Source organism: Anomaloglossus baeobatrachus, chromosome 2 (genome assembly GCF_048569485.1).
Source record: "Anomaloglossus baeobatrachus isolate aAnoBae1 chromosome 2, aAnoBae1.hap1, whole genome shotgun sequence".
Taxonomy (NCBI): domain Eukaryota; kingdom Metazoa; phylum Chordata; class Amphibia; order Anura; family Aromobatidae; genus Anomaloglossus; species Anomaloglossus baeobatrachus.
Genome location: NC_134354.1, coordinates 625,394,274 through 625,421,362, shown reverse-complemented (window position 1 = coordinate 625,421,362; position 27,089 = coordinate 625,394,274). Strand labels below are relative to the sequence as shown.

Genomic DNA, 27,089 nt, shown 5'->3' with positions numbered 1-27,089 from the left:
AAAGAATGTTATTTCTTTTTTTATTTATTTTTTTAAATTGTGAAAAATCTATTCAGAGGGTCATTCAACCCCTCAAACCACAAGAATTCTGTTTGGTTCCCCTAAAGTATTAAGAAGTATTTCAGGCACAAAGAACAATGAGCTTCACATGTTTGGATTAATTATCTCTTTTTCCAGCCTTTTCTGACTAATTAAGACCCTCCCCAAACTTGTGAACAGCACTCATACTTGGTCAGCATGGGAAAGACAAAGGAGCATTCCAAGGCCATCAGAGACAAGATCATGGAGGGTCACAAGGCTGGCAAGGGGTACAAAACCCTTTCCAAGGAGTTGGGCCTACCTGTCTTCACTGTTGGGAGCATCATCCGGAAGTGGAAGGCTTATGGAACTACTGTTAGCCTTCCACGACCTGGACAGCCTTTGAAAGTTTCCACCCGTGCCGAGGCCAGGCTTGTCCGAAGAGTCAAGGCTAACCCAAGGACAACAAGGAAGGAGCTCCGGGAAGATCTCATGGCAGTGGGGACATTGGTTTCAGTCAATACCATAAGTAACGTACTCCACTGCAATGGTCTCCGTTCCAGACGAGCCCATAAGGTACCTTTACTTTCAAAGCCTCATGTCAAGGCTCGTCTACAGTTTGCTCATGATCACTTGGAGGACTCTGAGACAGACTAGTTCAAGGTTCTCTGGTCTGATGAGACCAAGATTGAGATCTTTGGTGCCAACCACACATGTGACGTTTTGGAGACTGGATGGCACTGCATACGACCCCAAGAATACCATCCCTACAGTCAAGCATGGTGGTGGCAGCATCATGCTGTGGGGCTTTTTCTCAGCCAAGGGGCCTGGCCATCTGGTCCGCATCCATGGGAAGATGGATAGCACGGCCTACCTGGAGATTTTGGCCAAGAACCTCCAGCTCCTCCATCAAGGATCTTAAGATGGGTCGTCATTTCATATTCCAACAAGACAACGACCCAAAGCACACAGCCAAGAAAACCAAGGCCTGGTTCAAGAGGGAAAAAATCAAGGTGTTGCAGTGGCCTAGTCAGTCTCCTGACCTTAACCCAATTGAAAACTTGTGGAAGGAGCTCAAGATTAAAGTCCACATGAGACACCCAAATAACCTAGATAACTTGGAGAAGATCTGCATGGAGGAGTGGGCCAAGATAACTCCAGAGACATGTGCCGGCCTGATCAGGTCTTATAAAAGACGATTATTAGCTGTAATTGCAAACAAGGGTTATTCCACAAAATATTAAACCTAGGGGTTGAATAATAATTGACCCACACTTTTATGTTGAAAATGTATTAAAATTTAACTGAGCAACATAACTTGTTGGTTTGTAAGATTTATGTATCTGTTAATAAATCCTGCTCTTGTTTGAAGTTTGCAGGCTCTAAATTATTTGCATCTTATCAAACCTGCTAAATCTGCAGGGGGTTGAAGACTACTTGTAGGCACTGTAGGTGTCACGAGTCCAGTAGTTCTAGTGTTGAGTGAACCTGGAAGCAATGTGACAGCCATGCCGAAACTTGGTAAGTATAATTGTCCTGCTCTAATCCCCATTTTGCTTCCTTTTTCCTTTTTATTTATTTTATTTTTATCCGTGCGGCAGAACCCGGACAGTGACACACACTTCCCTGACAAGTCCGTGTTTTGGGGTCCGTACACGGGCACTAGATGTCGGGTATGAACCTCAAACTTTTACAGTTCCACACCAGTTTACTCACCACACTTTGGAGTTTGGGTTCGTCCATCACTACTCGCCACACAGCTGCTGTTGCAGAGAGTGATCTCCTATAGATCATCATTTATAAATATATTTTGCAAAACCTCTTCTTGCCACAGCTCAATTAATTATTTTATTGCGATGAAAGTGGAAAAAAAAAATTGATGACCTAATTTAGGAAAATGTAGACTGATATTTTTTGGGGGGTATTTTCCATGCCTATAATGTCTTGCGCATCCTCCATTGTGTTATGCTAAGGATGAATGGGGCATTGTCAGATAGATATTGATCTATTAGGTTTTCATAAACTGGGCATAATCTTATCCTGCCTTTTGTTGATGATATGACGGGTGGTATGGTGGCTCAGTGATTAGCACTATAGTCTTGCAGCGCTGGGGTCCTGGGTTCAAATCCCACCAAGGATAACATCTGCAAGGAGTCTGTATGTTCTCCCTGTGTATGCGTGGGTTTCCTCCAGGTACTCCGGTTTCCTCCCACACGCCAAAGATATACAGATAGGGACTCTAGATTGTGAGCCCCAATGGGGACAGTGTTGCCAATGTATTTAAAGTGCTGTGGAATTAATAGCGCTATATAAATGAATAAATATTATTTTTATTATATTATGACAAAATACTAAAAAATGTAGCAAAGTTTACCTGGATATTTTCTACTTTACATACCAGAAAACACCACTCACAAAGTTCACATGATCAGTTTATAAAAATGTTACTTTCATAAAGATAAAAACGGACAATATTTCATCTGCATTGTCCTCCATAGGGCATCTGTATTCATAAATAGGCAGATATTCAAATTTACAAGGCCAAATAAAGTTTCCTATGTTAATAATGACAATGTATCCTGAAAAAACGGATGCTATAAGGTTGATCCGTATAGGATCCAATTTTTTTTTTTTTTTTTTGTATTGCCCATAGACTTTAAAGAGTCTCATCCGAAATACAGAAGAGCAATGCATGCTGCGGTCATCTGAACAGCCCTATTGAATAGCAGAGGTCCGAGTACTGTCGATTTTTCACGGCCAGCACTCTGGCTGAAATTAGTCATGTGAGCATAGCCTCTGTCTATTGAAAAGGTTGTCTTATAATTTTTCCGAGTCAGATGCTCAATTTTATGCAGTATTTTGTTGGAGCCTTTGTGTATCCAATGTATTGTTTCTAAACTAACGATACACATGCTCGTATTTTTATTGGAATACCAAAGATATAAGAAGCTTATTTTTTTTTCCTCTGTTTTTGAATATACAAAGACTTTTGTTGGATTATATTATTAATTATGTGGTATTTTATTCTTTTCTTTCCTTCAGCCCTTTAATCCTTTAAAACGTATGACTCGTACCAAAGCCATTTCTTAATTTATGGAAATAACATTGGCATTGTTCTTTTTTTCAGCTTCCTTGACTTCGTTGCAACGTTGAAGAAAAGAATTTAACTTCTAAGCGTTTGCTGAGGCAAGTGATAAACTGCATTATGTGTCGTTTACTATACTTTCTTTCTTTAATACTCCTAATATCTGTGTTGTGTGTAATTGTGAGTAGATGTAGGACATATAAACACATGCTGACATATTCTAGCATTGTGTTTAAATGATTGCTATATTCCCTCAATATATTTACGCTGATGATGTAGACTCTTTAAATGGTGGAAATTGTTCGCAAAAAAATATATAGTTTAAGCATAAATTTCAGACAAAGCGGAATAGCAGCTGCATGGAGAAAATTGCATATTCTCCTGGTGGCCGATCACTTCCAGCCATTGGGGCAGTGCACATTCAGAGTTCACTACTCCTATGAGTGTGCTGTAATTGCACCCACCGATCTTTGACTGACATCCTTTTTTTACACACATGATACAAAGTAGGATGGCATGAGAGGGATTATGGGGTGCACGTGTACAGAGTGCTAACTATTCCCTGGCTTGATAACGGAAAACAAGCAGCTGCAGGGAGAATATATAGCTTAATTTTCTTCCTGCAGCTTCCAATCCAATTAGACAGTGCCATATAATAAAATGGCATTTACCTGTGGATCATCACTATCTCTGCACGGTAAATGCGGTGGGTTTTTTTTGTTTTTTTTTAAGGGGTGGTCCGAAGGCTGAGGAAATTTCAGTCTAAATCCCCATCTATTTGTTAACCCAATCTAAATTAATTTCTAAGATGGCTTTATAAAAAATATTCTACTATACTATCTAACTGCTATTGATTTTTTTTTTTCTTTTTGTATGATGACTCTTTGTTTGAGAATACCAGTGCATGCTGGGATACTCAAATCGTCATCTCAGCAGGGCCAGAGACTGCTGTCGCTGTCACAGCCGCTGCCTCCTCCCTGAAACAAAGTGTCATCAGAGACGTTTGTTTCAGGGACTGCTCTGTTCCTTCCTGCTTGCTGTGCACTGTACGATCTGCAGTGACAGCATCCATTCTGTTTTTATGGCTCAGATCAGTAGAGCCAGCAACACAGAACAGCGTGCACTGTCAGTGAACTCAGAGTACCCAGTTGCATGCAGAGAACAGTCTCTGAACACGTCAAGTACTGTGACACTGCATATTGACAGTGCGCATTGCTCTGTGTTGCTGACGCTGCTGCTCTGAGCTGGTAAAAGAGCGGACACTGTCACTGTGCACGTCAGCGAGCAAAGTCTGTGGTTATCCACAGCCCCTGCCCCCTCCCTGAAACAAAGTGTCATCAGAGACTCTCATTTCAGGGACTGCTCTGTCCATTCCTGCTTGCTGTGCACTTTGCGATTTATTTCAGGGAGGGGGCAGGGGCTGTGACAATGACCACAGACTCTGCTACCTGATGACGCTTCGCATGAAGTAAGATTCTCAAATGGTGTCATCAGACGTAAAGTAGGAAAAAAAATCAATAATAGTTAATTGATGTAGTCAGGAAAGGGTAGGACGTTTTTGATACAGAATATTAGAAATTAGATTCCGTAAATAGATAGGGACTTAAATTTGAAGTTTCTGCATCCTTCAGACTACCCCTTTTATCACAAGTTCTCTATTAGGAGTCATTCAGGAATACATAAACATGACTGCCTTTTTCCAAGTCAGCCCCCGAAAAATCTGTAAATAAAAAAAATATATAGTTACAAAATGCCAAGATCAGGACCAAAAATATTTAGTTTGCGTAAGTTTGGCCTGGTTATATAAGTGCTAAGGTTTTTATAACTAAATGATTTATAGCAATATTTATTTAAAAAATTTGATACCATGTTACAAATGTAAGCTATGCCAATAACATTATTGAAATATTGAAAATAAAAAATTAGGGAACTCAAATGTTGTTTGGAAAGAGCTAGAAGCACTCGGAGCCTTGTGTAAAATGATCATATATGAAAAAGGGCCTTTGTAGTAACAACCGCTGAGGTGCCTGAAGACCGGTAGCTGAGCTCTCAGGCCGACGACATTCTCCTGCCCATACAAATGAGCGCTAAGCTGATCGTACATATGTTTTCTGCCGGAAGAGTGGAGTGCCTGGCAGGGGCAGGAGTGGGCATATGAATTCAGATTGTGTGATTCTTCTCTGCTGGATATCATCTGTCAGGGGAGAGTCAACAGGCACCATATACATCAGATAATCGGCCAATCACGCTAAAGTCGGAGAGTTTGGACTACTTTATCATGTATGGTGGCCTTCCAAGTCGACGTCTTGTTTTTCCAACGCAGTAGTTTGTTAGGCCTAAGCCATACAGCGACAAAAACTATGCGAGTGGAGTGCGATAAACCGCATTCCACTCGGACTAATATTAGCCTGTGTGTCAGCGCACATGAGCGATTATTTTCTCAGTCCTTATCGGACCGAGAAAACAATCGCAGCATGCTGCAATTGTAATGTGAGACTCTTTCTCTCGCACCCATTCAAGTGTATGGGGTGAAAGAAAAATCGCACTGCACTCGCGGTACACCAGTGTACTGCGTGTGCAGAGCAAGAATCACAATAGCCGGCTACGGAGGAGAGAGGGAGAGAAATCCCTCCCTCCCTTCCTCAGTGCCAGCCCACCCACCGCAGCTGAGGTCCGCTCGCACAGTCGGACCTCAGTCGCAGGGATACTCGCATGACACTCGGCTCCTGCTGTGCTGCCGAGTGTCATGCGAGGATCGCACTAGTGCCCCGTGTGGCCCCGACCTTATAGTGAGCAGCAAGGTAATTTTGTATCTGGCAGGTTTGGCACATGACAGACATTGCCAATAGCATAAAAAGAAAAGCAAAATGTTACTTCTCATTACCACATCTCAGTATAAGTTTGCTGATTGCACGTTACAGACAGAAGTGACGCGCTCAGTGGTCGTGGGAAGTGATAACTGATCTATGTTGACAGATTAGTAATTTATTACATTAGTCACTTTTGGAGCTTTTCATTTCCATTATACAATTCACGTTATTTTTAACTTGGGAACATTTCCTTCTAATTTGATCCAGATTAATTTGCAGTCAACAAATTATGAGCTTTTCAGGCCTCGTTATCACCTTTTTATAACTGGGAGACTTCACTGAGATACAGCTAAACATTGGGACTAAAGTAATGGTCCTGGTGTTCTTCACTTTACCTCTTTGAGCAGACTTGCACTTGGGAAACTTAGTGCTGAGAGTGAGCACTGTTAGGCTATGTGCGCACTAGGCGTTTTTTTCACGCTGCGTTTTTATGTGCGTTTTTGTCTAAAAAACGCACCCGCGGCTAAAAAAACGCGGCAAAAACGCATGCGTTTTTCCGCGATTTGGTGCGTTTTTTGCTGCGTTTTTGCTCACTGCGTTTTTAATCAGTGCACAATGCCATTAAAGATTGTTGATGGGAAAAAAAAAAAAAAAAAAAGGTCTGATGTCATTTCCTTCTTCAAAATGTTCATTGTATGCAGGAGAGCAGACAGCTGAAGAACTAGTGTATGCAGGAGAGCAGACAGCAGCTGCAGAACTACAAGTCTCAGCATCCTCCATTCACTAGTGTATGGAGAGCAGACAGCAGCTGCAGAACTACAAGTCTCAGCATCCTCCATTCACTAGTGTATGCAGGAGAGCAGACAGCAGCTGCAGAACTACAAGTCTCAGCATCCTCCATTCACTAGTGTATGCAGGAGAGCAGACAGCAGCTGCAGAACTACAAGTCTCAGCATCCTCCATTCACTAGTGTATGCAGGAGAGCAGACAGCAGCTGCAGAACTACAAGGCTCAGCATCCTCCATCCAGGACTGTATGCAGTTTTTTGCCCAAAAAGAAAAAAAAATGACATGGGCTTCGCCATATTTTTGTATGCTAGCCGGGTACAGCAGGCAGGTACGGGCTGCCCCCAACCCCCAGCTGCCTATTTGTACCCGGCTGGGAACCAAAAATATAGAGAAGCCCTTTTTTTTTAATTATTTCATGAAATAATTAAAAAAAAAAATGACGTGGGCTCCGCCTAATTTTTGAGTCCAGCCGGGTACAACTAGGCAGCTGGGGATTGGAATCCACAGTGCAGGGTACCCATGCTTTCTGGGCACCCCCACTGCAAATTGCAGTCCGCAGCCACCCCAGAAAATGGCGCTTTCATAGAAGCGCCATCTTCTGGCGCTGTATCCAACTCTTCTAGCTGCCCTGGTGACGGGTGGCTAGCTAGGTAATAATGGAGTTAGGGCTAGCTGTATATTATCAGCTGGCCCTAAGCCCGAAATTCATGGTGTCACGCCAATATTAGACATGGCCACCATGAATTTCTAGTAATGATAAAAAAAAAACAACACAGAGAAAAATATTTTTATTAGAAATAAAACACAACACAATTAGTGACTCCATCTTTATTGAAATAAACCCCCCTCCGCAGTATTCCTGGGTCAGGGTCCCGCGCCGTCCAATCAGGATCCAATATCATCTGATCGGTTTGCTGGAAGGCAAAGCGATCAGATGATGTGTCAGGATCTAGGGGCTGAATCCCATCACACATCAGCTGATTGTATAAAAGCCGATTATACAATCAGCTGATGCATCAGTAGAAAAAAAATAAATAAATAATACTCACTTATGTGCTGTGGTGATTACCGGCAGCTCCTGGAGCGATCGATTGGACAGGAGTCTGATCCTATACGATCGCTGCCGGAGCTGCCGGTAATCAGCTGATGAAGTCTCCTGACGGCAGGATCAGCTGATAGCCGGCCGGGCGCGAAAAAGCCGGCGAGACTACGATCAGCTGATGCGTCAGGTGACTGCATCAGGTGATCAGCGCCAGGTCCTGCAAGCAAGGTCCTGCCCCGGGGAGACTGCACACAGCCAGAGCGGCGGGACCGGGAGGAGATGGGAGCGGGCATGGCACCGGGACCCTGCGGACAGGTGAGTATATGACATTTTTTTTTTCTACTGTTCACTTTGTTTTTCACCGCTGCCTCCACCTCCCGCCCAGACATGGCGCCGCACGGAGCTGACATGCACAGGACGGGAGGTGGAAGCGGCGGTGACGGTACCGGGAGGATTCCTGCTTCTGTGTTTACCAACAGAAGGAATCCTCTTCCTGTACACGTCACTGTAGTGCCCACCCCTTGCGTGTATAGCTGCGTTTTTAGTCATAGAAACGCGGCTATATGCGTTATTCATTGCGTTTTTAACATCTCATTGAATTCAATGAGTGAAAAACGCAGTGGAAAACGCAGAAATAATTGACATGCTGCGTTTTTGTGGTCACCACAAAAACGCAGCTAAAAAAAAACGCTGTGTGAGGACAGCACTTCTGAAAACCCATTGACATTGCTGGGGAAGCAATGTCACTGCGTTTTCAGCACAAAAACGCGGTAAAAAACGCCGCTAAAAACGCGGCAAAAACGCCTAGTGCGCACATAGCCTTAGGCCTTGTGCGCACGGTGCGTTTTTTTTGGTGCAGTTTGTGGCCCAAATCTGCATGTCTACCCTTATCCCAGCAAAGTCAATGAGAATTCTGAATTGATGTGCGCACATTGCTTCTTTTTCCTTTGCAATTTTGGGTGCAGAAAAAAAAGCAGCATGTCAGTTGTTGGTGCTTTTTTTTTCCCCGGCATTCTCTAGCCCTTCTAGCCATAGATTTCACAAAAAAACACATGGCACAAAACGCACTAAAACACGCATTCGCTTTTTGGTGCTTTTTGGTGCTTTTTTTTTTTTACACAAGGTGCATATTTTGCTGCAGAAAGTTCTTGCACTAAAAACTGTTTGCGCACATACCCCTACTACAGGTCATCCATATTACTTAAAGGTGTTCTTAGTAATTTTATATGATAAATGCAGCTGTGACACCATAGGGCACAGTAGTCTTGCTGTAAATGCCCAATTGTAATATAGCCAGAATAACAGATGTAAAGTAGACTTTTTTTGCCAGTGTAGCAGCAGTAATGTATATGCATTAGATATATGGCAGTATATTATTTAACTACTAGTATTTTCACCCCTCCTTATTAGTTATTTTGCCTCATTTATTTAAAGGGTTATTCAGTACTTTGGCTATTTTTTTTCTTATGGGTCTCAGACCTTAGAAGCAAATAGTTGTTAATTAGCGCCTATTCTGCATCGCAACAATCTATGCTGACTCAGAGTGGTCATTGCCCGCTCCTACGGCTTCTGGTGACGTAATGTCAATCAACAAAGAAGCTTCTTCTCCTCCAGTGTGTTTTGTCAATGTGGAATCGTTGCAGATGTCATACTGATTGACAGCTGCTTCCCTGCTGCCTAAGGCTATCTGCACACACAGCGTTTTTTGACCCAGCGTTTTTGTGCGTTTTTGGCCGCAACGCACCACGACTAAAATGCACTGGTAAAAAACGCATGTGGTTTTGGACGCGTTTCGGTGCTTTTTTTTTAGCTGCGTTTTTGATCACTGCGGTTTGCTGCGTTTTTCCAATGCATTGCATGGGTGAAAAATGCAGTAAAACACAGGAAAGAATTGATATGTCCATTTTTTTTTTCTTTATCTCAAAACGCGGCTAAAAAAAAGTTGAGTGCGGACAGCTGGACTTTGCCGAGGAAGCAAAGTCATGTAATTTTGAGCCCAAAAAAGCACCCGAAAAATGCTCAGTGTGCACATAGCCTTACTGTGGGGAGCCTGCTGTCAATTTGCAGGACGTCGGTGGTGACGCTCTGTCAACAGGGCACAGGAGAAGGCTCTGTTCTGTTGTTATAAGGGGAAATGAAGCAGGAAAGTCACCGTCTGAGCTGGTGGAGAAGGCAGAACATGCAGGCAGTTAGAAACCACCTGCCTTTAAAAAGTAATTATTATTGACAGCTGACAGCAAGCTCAAGCAGCCAATACATAGGTAGCCCTCTGATTTCAATGGGATGGATATAATGCTTCAGTTCTAAACAGCACTGGTGAAAACTTTAACTTCTCTGCAAAACGAAATCAAAAAAAGGAAAGCAGTGTGACTAAACTTTCTTTTGCTCCCAAAAATACTTACTGATTCAAAGAAGAAATATGACCATATTTCTGGATGTGAAGAAGACACAAGCCCTGATTCAGACTGGTGCTTTGTTCTTTGGTTTTAATATTGTGCGTGCAGGAATAACACACACACCTAACTCCTTCAGATGTGTATGCCACATAATAAAGTTGATGTATCTTACCGGTGGCATGCGCCTTGGCATAGCCCCCCAAAATTGCAGCTTTTCAAAGTGTTTTCCACCAGTTTTCTGCTGTAAACTCTTTACTTAATATTGCCCCCATTCATCAATGTGTTGCCAAGGCTTTACATTTGGGATATCCATTTTCTAAAGTGATGGCACATTCCGAAGTTTTTTCTTTGCATCGTGCCAGCCATCCTAACTGAAGCAAAGCCTTAGTCAAAGTTTTGTGTGGAGTAGGGTAAATGATGCTGCTGAAAAGGCTACAAGCGGAGCACTGTTGCCATGAAGGGGCTTTCATGGACTGTAATATTGTTTAGATAGGTGGTACATGTCATCCACTTGAGTGCAAGGAACCAAGATTTCCAAGTAGTTTTTCCAGAACATCTCTGTCTGTACCAGCATAACTTTTTTCCTATTGTGAATCCTGGTGCAGTTTTTTTTCCCCCAGGTTAGCGTGCACACACGTAAAAGAAAAGTTTTATATTTTCAGATCAGGGCACCTACTTCCATTGATCCATGGTCTAGTTCTAATGCTTTTGCCCCCATTGCAGGCACTATCGGAAGTGGATGTGGGTCACCATGAGAGCGCTGGTCTTCGGTTAGCTGTGATGTTCAGTGTGTTTCATCAACTTGTGCTACAGAAGAGTCAGGGTAGCCTTTGTTCCCCACATGCATTCCTGAGCCTTAGCTATGCGTCTTACTAGCCACTAGTTGTCCTCCTTTGGACCATTTTTGGTAGGTATTAACTACTGCATACTGGACAGACCCCACTGAGAAGCTTTGACCCAGTTCCTTAACCATCACAATTTGGCCCTTGTCAAGGTTGCTATCATAATTACACTTGCCCGTTTTTCCTACTTTCAGCACAGTCGCTTGCCGCCTAATATATCCCACCCGTGACAGATGCCATTGTAACATAATAATCAGGGTTCTTCACCCAGGCCGCCAGTGGTTTTGTGATATATAATTACCATCCCTAAGTGATAGCTGATTTTGCTCTTTTGCTTTAACCCGTTTCTCCTTAATGACAGTCCTTGGCTTAATAATGACATTTTTTGCTTGCGCCTGACACTCAGTGTGAGGCCATTGCACCACTTTTATCAGGATGATGTCCCAGTTTTACTACAGGCTGCCGCTATGTAATACAGATAAAATGAAATGCTCACTTCTGCCTCTAAGGTATTAAATCACTGTATTTGCACTTCCAATTTGGTTTTGCTGTCAAAGTTCTAAGAATCATGATTTCGGCAGTGAGGGCCATCAGTCTGATAGGCCATCATTTTAATACTGTTGATAGATTTCTTGACATCTATTCTAAAGCCCTATTTGAAAGCATTCACATTTCCTAATCTGAATGTGAAGCTGTAGTAGACACTCTTTTCTATGAAAGGTAAGACAATAATTATACTCATGATAGAGCGTGTTTAGAAAGTAATTCAAGAAAATGTCACCAAGGTAGGTATATTGTCACTGTTAGGAGATATCAGTTCTTTCACAGTCTCCATTACAGTCGATTATGTGACTCGTAATTTTAATGCTTAAAGCAAAATAATTTCTAAACGATAGATAAGAAACTAGTCTCCGGTGTTTGAAGACTGCAAGATTTAGCTGAGACCTGTTAAAGGGCCACTAAAGCTTAAAGGGGATGTCCACTACTGGACATGACATCAGTTAGAAATTATTAATCGCAAGAGGCGCCCAGGATGCCGCCATCCGATTGCTGGCTGTATACATTCGCACTGCCCTGCAAAAGTGGATTGTAGTGCAAATATTTTTGATTTTGTCAGAATTGTTAAGAATGTAAGCTAACTTCTAGCTTTTTTACGAATTTTTTTTATCTTTATTGAATCTTTTGTTGAACGTTACACAATCACAAGACACAAAATATACAGTGATTGAAAAACAACAACAAAAAAGAAAAAGTAATGCCCAAAAGACTCAAAGTAAAATGTACTGTCTTAACATTGAGGTCATGAAGGCAATCCATGGCAATAGCTCAATTTACATTTTACATGTAATACATTAAAAAAACAGGATTTAAAATTCCGAAGTAATACAAAATAAGAGAAATATCACATCCATGAAAAACAAAAACTGACAGAGGAAGCAATAAACAGAAGAAGTACAAGGGAAAGAAAGGGGGTGGTGTAAACAGGAAAGGGGGTGGTGTTAACAGGAAAGAGGTAGCGCATGGGACCTATAATTACAGGCTTCGCTTTCCCCAATAAGGGCCAGATATTCAGCAGAAGATCTGAATTACATTTAATAAAACTAGGCTTTTGCAAAAATCTTCATATAAATTATTGTTAGTAGAGGTGAGTTCCTCCACTTCTAGCTTCAACTTCTATATTCTCCACAATTTTACTCCGACTTCAGCTACTACACCTGAATGGCCAATAGTTACCAGTACTGAATTTACTGTAGTAAAATAGTGACAACACTATATTCCTTTATCTTCTTAATATATATGTAGGGGCTGTGGCTTGTTAGAAAATCAATGTATTTCTATTAAGATTTCTAAACTTGCATACATTTTTATGAAGGTTAATAGCTTAAAAGGGTGATCTGAAAGCTGAAAGGATTTTCATTTGAATCCCTGTCTATTGTCTTAATCTAAACTAATTTCTAATAAGACTGCATTAAAAATGTCCTATCCTTCATCACTTATGGGGGGCAGCATTGATCTCTGAACATCGCTGGGTACTCGAACAATCAGTGTGTACAGCTCTGTTGCTGGCTCTACTGATATGAGCTGGCAACACAGAGCACGCTGTCACTGTGCAAATAGCACAATGACAGCGTGCAGGGACCAGTGCCAGTCCCTGAAACTGGTGTTGATGATTGTGCTTCGTTTCATGGATGGGGCAGAGGCTGTGACAGTGGCTGCAGTTTCTGCCTCCTGATGGCGCTTTTTATGAGTATCCCAGCATGTACTGGGATTCTCAAACAAAGCGTCATCAGACAAGAAGTAGTAAAAAAAAAAAATTCAATAGAAGCTAGACAGTGTAGTGATGGAAGGGTACGAAATGTTTAATTCAGCGATATTGTAAATGAGTTTAGATTAGGGAAATAGGGATTTAGATAAAAATTTGTTCACCCCCCATAGCCAATATTAATAATCTAAAATATACAGATTTTATTTTTTTTTTAGTTTGGATTTGTACCTCTCTGCCAAGTTAGATATTAATCACTACCCAAAACTAATAGTCACTTTTTTGAGAGTAATTATGTGTATAAGGACTTATTCAGAAATCAGTATTCAAGTACAAGTTCTAAATGTGTTTTCAATGGATAGCACATGTACCCCTTATAGTTTATAGTGCTGTTCACATGTCCGTGATTTTGTGGACCATACCAAAGCACAGAGGCGTCAGATTTTGATCTAAGGATCATACCTGCTGATGAAAGTCTGTAGCTCTGTGAAAAAAAAATCAGAAAACATTTGGATGCAGTCTGTGTGCTGTTCGATTTTCATGTTTGTTTGATAGAAGCTTGAGAAAACTTTGTGCATGCAAAACGCATCTGATGAAACTGATTGTAAAAACTGAAACATTGCCCAATCCTGATGAAAAACACTGTTGAAAATAAAATCTTTTTTATTTTATTTTTTTGGGTGTTCAAGAAAGATCAATCACTGCTGCTTGAATGGGATATGTGCACCTTTAGGCCTAAGCCACACTGCAAGAAAATCGGTGAGAGTGGAGTGCGATAAAACATTGCATTCCACTCGGACCAATATTAGCCTGTGTGTCAGCGCACATGAGCGATTATTTTCTCAGCCCTAATCGGACCGAGAAAAATCGCAAAATGCTGCGATTGTAATGCGAGACTCTTTTCTCTCGCAGCCATTCAAGTGAATGGGGCGAGAGAAAAATAGCACTGCACTCGTGGTATACCGCGCATGCAGAGCGAGAATAACAATAGCCGGCTGCGGAGGAGAGAGGGAGAGAAATCCCTCCCCTCCTCCGTGTCGGCCCGCCCCTCCGCAGCACTGGCCCACCCCCCGCAGCTGAGGTCAGCTCGCACAGTCGGACCTCAGTCGCATGGATACTAGCATGACACTCGGCTCCTGCTGTGCTGCCAGCACGAACTGAGTGTCATGCGAGCGTCGCACTAGTGCCCATTGTGGCCCCAGCCTTCTAGAAATCTGTATATATAATTGCCTTAGTCTGTCTGTCTGTCTGTCTGTCTTGCTCCAAAATTGTGTCCTTACAGTGACAACCGTTGGATTGGCCGCTGGGCTCGGCCTGGCCCCGCCCCTCCACACGGATTGGCCGCTCGGCTCGGCCTGGCCCCTGCATAGATTAATTGTTTGGCCAGGCTCGCCCCCCGCACGCGATGCCCGCTAGGCCACGCCCCCCGCACGCGATGCCTGCTGGCCCCGCCCTCCGCATGGATTAACTGTTTGGCCAGGCCCGCCCCCTGCACGCGATGCCCGCTAGGCCACACCCCTCACGCAATGCCCGCTAGGCCACGCCCCTCACGCGATGCCCGCTAGGCCACGCCCCTGCACGCGATGCCCGCTAGGCCACGCCCCCTGCACGCGATGCCCGCTAGGCCACGCCCCACACACACACGTTGGGCACCTGTACACCACCCCCCCAGGACTACTCCTCCCATTATACTCCTCTTTCCCCAGGACTACTCCTCCCATTATACTCCTCCCATTATACTCCTCCCATTATACTCCTCCCATTATACTCCTCCCATTATACTCCTCCCATTATACTCCTCCCATTATACTCCTCCCATTATACTCCTCCCTGAGGGGTTCGCAGCATGGGGGATGGAGCACGATGGGGAGTGCAGCATGGGGGATGGAGCACGATGGGGGGTGCAGCATGGGGGGTGGACCACGATGGGGAGGTGCCCAGAATGGGGGGATGAAAGACGATGGGGGGTGCGCAGCATGGGGGATGGAGCACGATGGGGGGTGCAGCATGGGGGATAGAGCACGGTAGGGGGTGCGCAGAATGGGGGATGAAGCACGATGGAGGGTGCGTAGCATGGGGGATGGAGCACGATGGGGGGTGCATAGCATGGGGGATGGAGCACGATGGGGGTTGCATAGCATGGGGGATGGAGTACGATGGGGAGTGCAGCGTGGGGGATGGAGCGCGATGGGGGGTGCAGCGTGGGGGATGGAGCACGATGGGGGGTGCCCAGAATGGGGGGATGGAGCACGATGGGGGGTGCGCAGCATGGGGGATGGATCACGATGGGGGGTGCGCAGCATGGGGGATGGATCACGATGGGGGGGTGCGGAGGATGGAGCATGATGGGGGGTGCGCAGCATGGAGGATGGAGCACGATGGGGGGTGCGCAGCATGGGGGATGGAGCACGATGGGTGGTGCGCAGCATGGGGGATGGAGCACGATGGGGGGTGCCCAGAATGGGGGGATGGAGCACGATGGGGGGTGCGCAGCATGGGGGATGGATCACGATGGGGGGTGCGCAGCATGGGGGATGGATCACGATGGGGGGTGCGCAGCATGGGGGATGAGCACGATGGGGGGTGCGCAGCATGGAGGATGGAGCACGATGGGGGGTGCGCAGCATGGGGGATGGAGCACGATGGGGGTGCGCAGCATGGGGGATGGAGCACGATGGGGGGTGCGCAGCATGGGGGATGGAGCACGATGGGGGGTGTGCAGCATGGGGGATGGAGCACGATGGGGGGTGCACACCTCCCCCCAAAACACACACACACCGCCACGCACGCACCGCACAACACACCACACACATACTGGGAACCACAAACACCGCCCTACACAGACACCCACACACACAGACAACACCGCGGCACACACAACACCCAACTCACAAACACCGCGGCACACACAAATATACGCACATACCGCACAACACACACACTGCACAAAACATACCTCCCCCCAAAACACACACACGCACTCCACACCTACACAAACCACGCAACACACACAGCACCACACACACAATGCTACAGACACACAGCGCTCTACAAACAACGCAACACACAAACAACACCGCTCTCACCCCCCCGCCACAACCAGACAACACCCAGAACATTTACAGCGCACTACATAAACACTTGGCAACTACACACAACAACATCGATATATATAACAAAAATCATACATTAACTACACAATACAAAAATTCTAGAATACCCGATGCGTAGAATCGGGCCACCTTCTAGTAGGTGAATAACGTCATAGGTAGGGAGTGTCTGACCTGGAAATTTGAGTAGAAAATGTTTAAAAGTAAGTCAGGTGGTGTACAGTTGTACTAAAGTGACTAAAGATATATCAAATTTATCCTTCATCATGATCCAATAAGTAGTCTACATTTACACCATTTATAAATTATGGCTTATAAAGAGAATAACGTAGTGGTAAAACTCTGGTAGTAGATATATAAAGACCTTCTAGACCTTTCCCCTGCCTTCAACACAGTTGACAACTCCCTTCTAAGACAAATCCTCTATTCCCTTCTCCTGTATTTCCTCGTATGTATACGTTTTCAACTGAACATTTAGCGTCTCCCACCCTACTTCCTCACCTGCTCTCTTTTGTCATTGTCCCTCAAGGCTCTGTCCTGTGACCCCTACTCTTCTCTATCTTTTGGCCTGGGACAACTCCTAAAGTCTCATGGCTTCCAGTACCATCTATACTCTGACTCTCAGATCTAAAGGCCCCGTTACACGCTACAATTTATCTGACGATATGTCGTCGGGGGTCACTGTTTTCGTGACACACTTCCGTCATCATTAGCGACGTCGTTGCCTGTGACACCTTCGAGCGTCTCCGAACGATCTTAAAAATAGCGAAAATCGTTGATCGTTGACATGTCGTTCAGTTTCAAAATATTGTTTGTTTTTTTCGAACGCAGCAACTGCGTTCTGATTTGGCAGGCATGGTTGATAAGGCAGACACAACTCGTAGGAGATTCTGACAGTATTGGAAGTTGGGGCATGTAGAGGGCGAGGCAATCACACACCAGGGTGTATACTATGGACAATACGCCTCTCTCGTTGCCGGAATCGTTGGGAGGAATGCTGTGTGACGGTGTCCACACGACCGCCTTGGTCAAACAATATATCGCTGAACACTGTTGCGTCGTTTGTGAGATGGGTACGTGTGACCATTACAAAACGACCTATGAGCGATCTCGGCAAATCGTAGCAACGATCTGGGCGTGTCACATCGCTAACGAGATCGCTAGCGATATCGTTGTGTGTAAAGCGGCCTTAACTCTCTGGCCCAGGTGTCACCTCTCTCCTGTCCAGAATCCTGGAATTGTCTATCAGCCATGTCTTTCTTTTTCTTGTTGCAAAGGACTGCAGTGGCAAAAAGGGGCAATTGGAAAAATTATTGAGCGAGAAAAAAGGAAAACAAACAATCCAAAAGTCCATGTAATCAAATATGAAAAATAGAAATAATTTTGAGGATCAAGAGGTAACAGATGGATATACACAAATGTAGAAAAGGGTGCGTACATCTAGAGGTATTAAAGCAGTACATATATAGATAGTTCATATTATATATAATAAATATATATATATAATATAATATATATATATATATATATATATATATATATATATATATATATATATATATATTTTAATATATATATATATAGAGAGAGAGAGAGATACATACATTATACAATAGGAAAATAGGAAAAGAACAGGGTTCCCTTGCTGGTTTCCCATGCTAGTAGTAACCTGACTTCAAACCGTACTGGCAGCACCTTTACAATGTGGACAGGGGCGTATCTGGATGATGTGTAAATATTAGACAAAAAAGGGGACCAGTCGCATACTGAAAAACCAAAATAAATTCTACCTTAAAACATAAATGGAGGTATTTGGAATATTATAATGGCCATTGTAATACTAGCCCAGCGCCCCTTCACGGCAACCTCCTTTGCTGGGTCCTACAGCAAATTGTATAATGCATATAAACAGGGAGTGATGCTCTGTTTTTGCTGGATTTGTACTCTAGCTCCTGGCAGCTTCATTAGCCTTCTTTGTGTTCACCAGCTGATCTTGTAGGTTTTTAAAACCCAGAAAAGATGCAGTTTAGTGTAGGACCTCACACTATAGAGAAAAAGACAAGGCGAAGCCCCCATGGCTCCAAGCTATACCGCCCCACCAACCCGAATCCACCACAACAGTGGCCGCCACACAGTACCAGCACACTGTTAAAGGAGCTGCGCACTCACCTCCTACAGGCTCTCAAAAAAGGCTGACCCCTCTTGCAGTCTCCTGCTGATTAAAATCACATCTGCCAAATAGGGGAAGTGCTATGTGTGTGTGTGTTCGGAGCATGGACTCTAAGGGGTACTTTGCACACTATGACATCGCAATCCGATGCTGTGATGCCGAGCGCGATAGTCCCCGCCCCCGTCAAAGCTGCGATATCATTGTGATAGGTGCCATAGCGAATATTATCGCTACGGCTGCTTCACATGCACTCACCTGTCATGCGACGTCGCTCTGGCTGGCGAACCGCCTCCTTATTAAGGGGGCGGGTCGTGCGGCGTCACTGCGACGTCACACGGCAGGCGGCCAATAGAAGCGGAGGGGCGGAGATGATCGGGATGTAAACATCCCGCCCACCTCCTTCCTTCCGCATAGCCGACGGGAGCCGCGGTGACGCAGGTAGATGTTCCTCGCTCCTGCGACTTCACACACAGCAATGTGTGCTGCCGCAGAAGCGAGGAACATCGTCGGACCGTCGCGTCAGCGTAATTATGGAATTTGCCGACGCTACACCGATGATACGATTACGTCGATTTTGCGCTCGTTAATCGTATCATCTAGGCTTTACACACTACGATGTTGAGAGCGATGCAAGAAGTGCGTCACTTTCGACATGACCCCACCGACATCGCACCTGCGATGTTGTAGTGTGCAAAGTACCCCTTAGAGTGTAATAGTAGATGGCGTAAGGTACCATAAATTAGTTATACGTGGAGTATAGCTTTCGAAAGGCCAATTACATGTATTGAGAAGTATCCATGATAAAATATATCATAAAGTGCAAAATAAAGACAAAGTGCAGTGCAAAAACCAAAACACAGCAATGAATACACTTACTCAAAGAAATGAAATATTGCGGAGCCCTTATGGCTAGATGGCATCCACCCTGCCACATGTCTGCCGTCTTCGGGGTGGACACCATCCAGCTGGGGGAGCGCTACAATACTTTATAAAATATATAAATATTATATATTTATCTTTTGAAGGCCATATTCCATGTATATCCAGACACCTACTGCTATTTTATTTATTTCACTCTATAGATATTTATTTTATAACATCCATCTTTTATTTCTTGATCCTTTAAAGTTTTTCCTATTTGTAGTCTATTATTACATGGACTTTTTGATCAGTTGTTCCCCTTTTTTTTGTTTATAAATTAGACAGAACTAGGAAATCTGCCCATTATTTTTGTTTCCTTAGATTCAGTGGATTGCCTTTCATTACTGTGTATGAACACATTATAAAATGAGGTTGAGGCTATATTTTGGCAGTGTTCGCATGTCTGTCCTTCTGGATGGAGGTGTCTGACTGTACTTGCATCATCTCTCTGTCGAGGGTGTGTTTCATTTGTGTTCCACTCACATAAGTTTTTCTTTTTAAGATTCTTCTGAGATTATAGTGAGACATCTGGTCTGTTGGCCCTGTCTTATAGTCGTTGTGTATGTGGAAAATGTAAGTAGTGAGCATTTGGTAGCCTGATGTGTCTAAGTAATTACAGCCTGTGAAGTATTAATGCGAGTACCTGCTCTGAGTGTCCCTTGAGTATTAAGTGCACAATACTGTTTATATACCCTGAGCTGAATTAGGCAGCGGCATTGAGTTGTCTTAATATCACAATCTTGTGCCAAATAAACACATTTCTAAACAATGACGATTTCACACTTGTTTTCAGAACCATTTTTTCCTTCCCGACTCTGGGTAATTAGTTGAGACATCTTCGTTATATAATTAGGCAAAGTTCCCAATTTAACAAAACATCATATGAATCATGTTTAAATGCGGTTTGAAAGCTCCTTGATTTGCTTGAGGGGAAAGGGACATTTTACTTTTCATTTGTAGAGAAAGACATGCATTTGCTGTAATTTTTCTAAGAAAATCACAAATGGTGTTTTCTGTTGTGATAGCCCCATCCATCCCCCTCTCCTGTGACGGCAGCGCTCTCTGCCTGCATGTATAGAAGATCTGGAAATGTATTCATATTTTCCGAGAAGTTACTGGTGTGTGACAGTACATGCAAATGCAAACAATGCACAACCAATGTCGCTTCACCTTGAAAAGACTCCGGCAAACCTTTTATTCTCTCTGAGATATTCTCATTTCCCAAAACAACCTGCTTGGCGTATGGGCTTACTATTCTGGAATGTCAAATATTGTGACTGAATATTACTGTACTCGTATACATACCTCACGTCCTGTCTGCATGGGGGTCATAGATGAACAAGGGTCACTAAATGACTATATTGGCATTTATTTTCCGGTTTATGCATTGTTTGTCTAGTGATGGGTTCTGCAGGACCGTATAGTTGATGTGTCCATTAACAACGGTCCCTGTGTCAATCTATCACTGCCTTCCAATGATTGAAATCTATTTTGACATGATTGGAAACCCTCATCATCATTGGGAAATCATCAATCTCCGTGGTCCCAGATCTATTAGGCTCTGATGACAAGTAGTGGGGGTTCCAAAGCTGCATCTACTTCCAATGTGAATTCTGCTTCTTAAAATACAGATGTATTCTTCTTTTTGGGGATATGTAAAGTGTGGATTCAGTTCTGAAACATTTTATCATATGTATACACATTGTATCGAGAAACAAGAAAGAAAAGAAACATTTTGATGATTTCATGTTGTGTCATAAAGAGTGTATACATAAACTGTAATTTCAGTAATAAGGGTTTATAGAGCTTATATAAAAAGATTGGAAGTGAGTCCCTGTCATGGGGATAGGGGATGACTTCCTGATACCTGGGTTTCGACCCCTTGGGCCCCCATTAATCTTGAGTCCCATCTAAAAGTAGTGGTGGTAAAGCTTGGGCACTGTGACTGTCAATTATATTACCAGAGATGTTACCAGGGGAAAATACCCTGAAACAGCTGTCTGTGGATGGATTCCATGTTTGGTATAGGTGGTCTCCTTGACTGGAGACTGCCCTTCCCGTGGTTGTTCCTTCCCGGTGAAAGACCTGGCTAGTTTCCTGCCAGCGTTGAGAAACATGTGATGGTGTCTCCGCGGCGTTCTTGTTGTGCATGTTACCAGAGATAGCGGAGTGCTGCATTCTAGTATAAGTGCGCAGGATCGTCCACAACTCCATTACATTGGATATTTAAAACCCTGGTTTTGGGATGTGTGTTAGTCTGACCCCCAGCGATCAGGATGTTATCTGCTTTCTCATGGATAGAGGATTACTTTACAAACTTGAGAATGACCCTATAAGTTGTCATTCTGTCCAAGTTAAAATGTAGTCTCCTTTTCCTGCAGTTGATAATTCAGGCTGATACTATATTTGATTGGAAGAGAGCACATCTATAAGGCTAAGGACACACGGCGAGTAAAACAGAGCAAGTGGAATGCGATAAAAAAAAAACTGCATTCCACTCGGACCAATATTATTCTATTAACCCCATCCCATATGGGATTTTTTTTCTGAACCCTAATCGGACTGAGAAAGCAATCGCAGCATGCTGCAGGTGGAATACGATTCGCTTTCACTCGCACCCATACAATCCTAAGGGTGCGAGAGAAACATTGCATTGCACTCGCATGACACTGGAATGCAGTGCAATAATCCCATCAGCTGATAATGGAGGAGATAGGGATATTAGTCCCTCCCCCAAATCCGCAGCTGTGATCCGATCGGAGGATCACATTACAGTATACTGACACTCAGCTTACATTCGCAGCAGAGCGGGAGTTGGGAGTCATTAGCATAATGCATCCGATGTTAAATGCCGTGTGTCCTTAGCCTAAATCTGTAGCCTGCAATAATTCTTAAGGTTTCTGACTTAAATCTCCCCAAATTTCTTGCTAGTTTAATAAATTATAGAAATTAAACTACACTGTCAGGGATGTGTCTGTAAGTGTGTCCAATTACAGTCAGAGATGTGAACAAAGCTGTGGATTAATATCCAATTTTTACCTCTGGACCAGTGCATGATGTGTAATGCAACCCATCTGCAAACACACTGATCTACTTATGCTACACAACCAAAAGTATAAGGACACAGGCTTATATTATGTGCTCCAAAGTTTCCACCAAGATGGAAGATTTTAAAACGGTAAGAAACCATTGTGCATACACCGAAATTATCATTGTAAAGTGAGCCAGAATCTTGGCACCTGATGGCTGCAGCATTTCCAATTTCAAAATGCACAAATCAAAATGAAATTGACAGGATTTTCATTTTCTTTTGGAAAATAGTTGTAGTTTTAGACCTTTAGTAAGCGGAAGATTAGAATTGGTCAAAATATTGGCGCAGAGTAAACTAATAGGTGGTGTTTTATCAAATAAATCCACTTCTTTACCCAATTATCAGACACTTCTTCCCCTTTGTACTCATCCACTGTGAAAAGCCGCTCAAGTCTGTCTTACTCAGTGGAGATGGACTGAAGCCTATTATTTTTCTATGGAGTGGGGAGGGGGGAATGAGGAGCATGTAACTGACGGGCAGAGAAAATATCAGAGCTTAATTCAGGTCAACACAGCTCAGCTCTGCTGTATTATGCCCTCTGTTCCTGCAGCTTTTGTCTGTGAGCTGAGAAGTGAATGGAAAACAGGCATTCCCCTCTCAGCTGTGTTGTCTGTGGAAGAAATCACAGCAACTCGTCTCTTTTGCCTAACTCCAAGTGAATTGCAATTAGAGAAAGAGAGCAGAAAAGTGAAGAAAATGCTGAATATAAGTCACATAATGGCTAGAAATTGTGTTTTTCCTGATGTAAATACACAGAACAGCTACTGTACTCTGAAAAATTCTATTAACCTGCAGATTTCTGGTTAATGTGCAGGTTAATAGCATTCTGAACCTACCTGGCACCTGCACGTTAAACCCTGCTGCTGGGAGGAAATGAACTTTAGTCCTCCCGGCAGCATTTGGGTTTCAGTCTCAATGACTGTTGTGGAGCGGGCTCAGTCATCACTCTGTGTATGTAGAGCAGAGGCTGTAACCACACCCCCCGAACTGATTAACAGCTGCTTAGCATTAGACCCAGCTGTCAGTCAGTTCGGGGGGCGTGGTTACAGCTGCTGCTCTCCATACACAAAGTGGCGACTGAACCCATGCCAGCGCCACAGCCGTGACTGAAACCGGACGCTGCTGGGAGTTTTAAAGTTAATTTCCTCCTGTCAGCGAGGTTTAATGTGCAGGGCAGTTTCGGAATGCTATTATCCAGCAGATTAACCCCATATCTGCAGGTTAATAGAATTTTTCACGTGACAGGTTCCCTTTAAGCACGAACTCTAAACATCCCTCAGTGTTGCAATAAATTCTCATCCATGAGGGCATTATGGGGATTGTGTGATGTATACGTCAATCACTTTTTTAATAAGGTAAAAGAAGGTAAATGGTGTTTATTAAAGGGAGTCGGCACTATGTTGTCTTGCTAAATTCTACTAAAAAGGGGGCTGAAAGCCCGTACTTACGAAGCGCTCACTGATATCCTAATCAGGCACGAATACTAATATTCTTTATAGCAAGATACTATTTATTTTAATAGCACATGAATATATATAGTCAATGGTACATAGGCATAAGAACTATAGTCATAGAAACTTATACAATAACAGAAATATGCATCAACATTACCGTTATGTTGTAGCAATCCTTTCACATCGGAGGGAACTCGAGTTAATGATAAGGAATCAACATGGCATCTTGGCATGGCATCACAGGAACAGTGCGTACGTACACTTCAATGTCCTGGAAGGTATTTCCCCACCATTAAGCGAGTCTGGTGTATTTTTATAGGAAAACATTGTAGGTTGTGTTTAAATGGTCACCAGCATGTGACAGCTGAGTCATGTTCATGTAACTTGACCACAAAATGCTGTGGGCACCGGCAGCTTCCTGCACATTTCCTGCACATCCTGCCAGTTGACAACTGTCCGACCACAGTTTAACCATAGTGTTAGTGAAATATTGCAATGAGCCGTAAATTTCATATGCAAGCTTCCTTAAACCTGTCTTTAAGCCAACCACAAGTTTCCGGCAAGTGGAACTGTAAATGTTACTTCCTTTATCTTAAAACTGCTTCAAAACCTGTGACATGTATTCTTTAGTCATCATATTTGGCCATCCAAAGACATCTCTTTGATACTGAATTATTGATGGATCAAATAATATCTGGGATCACTCCTATCTTTTGATTATGATTCCTATCTAATTACATTCAAACTTCAGTCATATCACATTGGTATCACATATGTGAAGAATGATTTTGTCATTTTAATGCAGATCATGCCTGTAATCATGAGGCCGGACAATCCCATTAACTAAAGAATTCCAGGACTTTTCAATAATTATACCACGAATGACAGTTTTGTTTAGTTTTTTTGCAAAATTCTATATAGGGTTCCTCATATGTGAATTTCATATACATAGAAGTGAATATTTTTTTTTTCCTTTCTAATTTTATTTCTCTTGTTCATTTAAAAATGCTTTGGAATAAATCGGGCAGTTCTAAATTCTCAAGAAGAGGTGAAATATATCTATATATATTTTTATTCCTAGCTACAATAACACCAGCACAAATGTTTTATATCTGGATGTTATTTTTAAGTAACAGTCAGACTAAAGATGAGAACTTACGTTACATTGCTAAAAAAAAAGTCTAATTTGCTTCTGCTCAGAAGAGCGGTAATTACACATTATGTACAAATTGTTAGTAACTACAAACAACCCAAGATGTATTTGTTATTGCCAGACAAAACCATGCTTGAGGTCTTTCTGAATGTCAACAAAAGCCGCTCTGAAATGAGTTTGCAAACAGGATAATCCATCATTGATGGGTAATGTACTTTTGATGTGAAGTAGAAAAACAGTGGATGGTAGACAAAAAATCATTTATTTTATACTTGTTCCACACATAGCCGTAGAGGAGTGTACCCCCACTGCATGCACGAAAAAAGAAACACCTGAGTACAATGAGACGCACAGAGGTACTGTATGGGGCCATCAATGTATGTGGGGGGCCGTCTTTGGCGTCCATTAGTAATCAGTAGTGCATGGCACTCCGGGGATATTAAAGATGATGGAGTAGGGTTCCAGTCCATCTAGAAGTGTAAATCCCCCAGCCAGCAGCTACGCGTGGAAGCGATGCTGCGCTTGGTAACTAAGGTAAATATCTGGTAACCAAGCAAAATGCTTCGCTGGTTACCCGATATTTACCTTGATTACCAGCGCACACCGCTTAGCGCTGGCTCCCTGCGCTCCTAGCCAGAGTACACATCGGGTTAATAAGCAAACCTTTGCTTATTTACCCGATGTGTACTCTGGCTACGCGAGCAGGGAGCCGGCACTGGCAGCCTGAGAGCGGCGGACACTAGTAACTAAGGTAAATATCGGGTAACCAGCGAAGCACTTCGCTTGGTTACCCGATATTTACCTTGGTTACAGCTTACCGCAGGCTGCCAGAAGCCGGCTCCCTGCTCGCTTCAGTTCGTCGCTCTCTCGCTGTCACACACAGCAATGTGTGCTTCACAGTGGGAGAGCAACGTCCAAAAAACTAAGCAGGACATTCAGCAACGACCGGCGACCTCACAGCAGGGGCCAGGTCGTTGCTGGATGTCACACACAGCGACAGTGACGGGACGTCGCTGCTACGTCACAGAAAATGGTGACTTAGCAGCGACGTCGTTGTCGCTGTGTGACACACCACCTTAAGAGTAACATCCATTAGTGCGAGTATGGCACAAGACTGAAACGTCACCTTTTTTTTGGATTGTATGAATAAATCATCTTTATCACTAAAGTTGTATATTCAATATCCATGTTACAGGCTGTGGGAATGAGGTCTGTGTTCAGTAGGAATCTGGGGAAGGAATAGTGTGTAATTTATACCATGCTTTTCCAAATATAAGACCCTGTCTTATACTTTTTTGCACTCCAACAAAACACTAGGGCTTATTTTTGGAGGAAGTCTTATTCTTGGAGAAACATGGTTGGGGGTAAGTTTACCCCCCAAAAAAGCAGATCCCCCACTTCCCAGGAAACTCGTACTTGCCAGACCCGGACGTCTGTGTGGCTCCCAGGTCCTCCCTGTGATCTCCGGTGGGTGCTGCATGCCGTCCTCCCCTGCTTCTGGCTGACACACTCACACACAGCAGATCACACACAGACTCACTCACTTATTCGTTACATCCAGCGTTATAGAATGCTTCAGGCCGCAGGGAATGGGAGGAAGTCATGTATCCGCAGGTCCTGTAAGCTAACATTGCGGAAGGTCATTACGCTCAACTGCACTGCCTCTCAGGATTCTGCCAGCGAGAAGAAATCAGTGTCGCTGGATGTGGTGAGTGTGTGTGTAATCCAATGTTTGTGTGATCCGATGTTTGTGTGATCCGATGTTTGTGTGATCCGATGTTTGTGTGATCCGATGTTTGTGTGATCCGATGTTTGTGTGTGGGAGATTGGATGTGTGTGGGGCTGCGATCACTGCAGGTCCTCTGCTCGGTGTTGGGTGAGTGTGATTACGGGGTGTTTGCTGTCTATAATGGAGTGTCCTGCAGTATCTTTAACTTTTTTAGCTG

At 43.5% G+C, this 27,089-nt stretch overlaps 1 protein-coding gene across 4 annotated transcripts in view; it reads left to right on the top strand.

Moving 5' to 3' along the window:
* ENOX1 (ecto-NOX disulfide-thiol exchanger 1) overlaps nt 1-27,089 on the top strand; it is an 899,109-nt gene that overhangs the window by 448,673 nt on the left and 423,347 nt on the right. For all 4 annotated transcript variants that reach the window (XM_075336870.1, XM_075336871.1, XM_075336868.1 and 1 more), the window contains one exon: nt 3,146-3,204. The gene's annotated coding sequence lies outside the window, so the exon portion shown is untranslated. The remainder of the gene's footprint in view (nt 1-3,145; nt 3,205-27,089) is intronic.